This window comes from Branchiostoma floridae, chromosome 2 (genome assembly GCF_000003815.2).
Source record: "Branchiostoma floridae strain S238N-H82 chromosome 2, Bfl_VNyyK, whole genome shotgun sequence".
In the NCBI taxonomy this organism is placed as follows: Eukaryota; Metazoa; Chordata; class Leptocardii; order Amphioxiformes; family Branchiostomatidae; genus Branchiostoma; species Branchiostoma floridae.
In genome coordinates, this window is record NC_049980.1 from 21,631,599 (window position 1) to 21,633,915 (window position 2,317).

Here is a 2,317-nt window from a genome sequence, read left to right on the forward strand (position 1 = left end):
TTAGATTTTGACAATACAAGATACCATTCAAAATTAGAAAGCCCGATAAATACAACTAACAAAACGTTTTAAAAAAAACAGCCGAAGCCTAACCTCTGCTTGGAGAGTATGATATTGCCTTGCTCAGTCACTGTGGAACTCATGCACTTGGGATAACAGACGTCCATCATAATAAGGGGGAATGGGATAAGTATATGTATAACATGAACAAATATAGACCATGACTAATAATTTCTCCAGAGTCACAAATTATAAACTGTTGTATCATTGATTAAAGCAAGGACTGTTTGATGAGGTTACAAAGATTTTTAACCACCTTGATTAAAGGTGGTTTATATAAGTACCTGTTTCTCAATTTTGCTTTATTTGTAGATGGCAGAGCGGACTGCACACATGGACCTGAACTTCTTGACCACAGCATGAACTTGATGAAGTAGTGGTGGAAGAATTCACATGGTATAACCTCCTTGGTAAGTCCAAGCTGTTATGTTGTAAAATTATTGTTTTGACCAAGGAGGTTAAAAAATCACTTTTTTTAACCTCCTTGTTTTGACAAAATGAATGGCTCTCTGCTCTACTTCTCTACTTCTACGAGTAACTTACACCTGTTAAAATTTTCATGTACAGACTCAGTGTTTGTTTTAAACTTTTTGTTTGAAGATTGAATGAGATGTTCAAACTAGCTCAAAGTGAAACTGTTTGTCCACAGACCCTTGGGGACAAATTCATACTTTCATACTTGTACGTTTTTGTAGTTGTGCAAGAGACAAGCTCATTTCCATGAAGCCTAGAGGGATTTAGATTATAATCTCATAATCTCATTACCACCCAGCATCAAAGAAAGTGTTAAACAAAGGAAGCTTTGGCTGGGGTAGTTCACAGCTGTATGCCTGACTTTGCATAAGGTAATTAGCACAGCCTTGGCTGGTTCCCATGGCCAAAACATTATTTTTTTTATCAAGGACTGAAGGAGGTATTTTAACCTTCTTGGTCTGATCTAGGTGGTTTTATCTTACCCATCATTGACCAGATTTTCCATCATTTTGAAAAGAATGGATTTTGAATTCTCAGTCTTTCATCATACACTTTCTATCAATTTGACAGAACCACCTAGCTGTGAATGATTTGAGATACTGAAATACTGTAAATGCATTTAAGTTTGTCGGGATTTAATTTCGCGGTAGCGGGAAAAAGGACACAGTCTAATACCATTATAGAAAAATGTTCGCGGTGGTTTTAAGTTCAAGGTGAAGTGGTCACCAGGAAAACGGCGAACATTAATCCACCGCGAACATTTTTGCATTTACAGTATACAGATATAACGTCTTAGTAGGGTTGTAGCCAGCCTGAAGTCATTTTCAGTCCCCTTGATTTTAATGGGAATCCTATCAAGCACCAAAGGCATGGCGTGACGTTGCGCGTCATTTCTAGGGGGTCTGGGTCCCAGAAAATTTTTAAATCCAGACCCTCTGAAACTCTATTTCCTGCATTTTGCTTGTAGACTAAGCTGCTCAATGGCACCTGTTTTGGTGAAGAAGAACACATGGGTTTTAGTTTTTTTATATCTTTACATATCAATTTTGTCTGTCCCAGGGGACGGAATGGGGAAAACTTTTCCAGTCCCCAGCTGCAAAATTCCTTCAAAGGACCGAAGGAAAGGTGCTGACTACAACCCTGCGTCATAGATATAAAAAAAATACTTGAAGTGTAAAACCGCAAAACTGCTACAAATACAACAGCCAACAGACCAACTCCTCTACTCTAGCCTAGAGCCAACATGTCCCCTAAACGCCCAAGGAAATTCTACAACAGGCCCCGAGTCGTGCGGTTGAAATTATTATTGATGAATGAAGACCTTTATTGCACATTTTTGCCACACCGGGCTAAGAACAGGTCAGTACAAGACTTGTTGAAAAGATTCAGCTAACTGATACAAAATGAAGTTGGATACATTCAACTTCTCCTGGCTTTTCTGTCATACTCATACTATAGTGAAGATAAATTGTTGTTTATTGCAAATTCTTGCCCGTGGGCTAATTGCAATACATGAGAGATTCAAACAGTGTTTTACGATCGATGGTTTGTCTATTTGCATTAGGAATATGAATTTTTCTACAGCACTTAGGTGTGTGAAATAAGGAAATAGGTTTCGTCTGCACTATACTACAAAATGACATTCATCCTCTATTCTTGAGAAGGAATGTGTGACCCTCCTAATTTGCATAGGCCATAAAGATGAAAGTCAGGCCTGGCATCTAGACTTTACTTTTTGGATTAGCTGCTAAGGTGTGGACCACCCAGTTTGGTTTTTCTTTTA

At 38.3% G+C, this 2,317-nt stretch overlaps 1 protein-coding gene and 1 long non-coding RNA gene across 4 annotated transcripts in view; one reads left to right on the forward strand and one right to left on the reverse strand.

The window, feature by feature from the left end:
• LOC118431464 overlaps positions 1-1,688 on the forward strand; it is a 2,315-nt gene extending 627 nt beyond the window's left edge. For 2 of the 3 annotated variants that reach the window (XR_004832990.1, XR_004832989.1), the window contains exon 3: positions 373-725. This is a non-coding gene — a long non-coding RNA (uncharacterized LOC118431464). Of the gene's footprint in view, positions 1-372; positions 726-1,593 lie in introns of those variants that run through there. The other variant, XR_004832991.1, reaches the window with a different exon arrangement.
• LOC118431390 overlaps positions 1-2,317 on the reverse strand; it is a 34,398-nt gene that overhangs the window by 18,762 nt on the left and 13,319 nt on the right. The gene's annotated exons all lie outside the window — the stretch shown is intronic.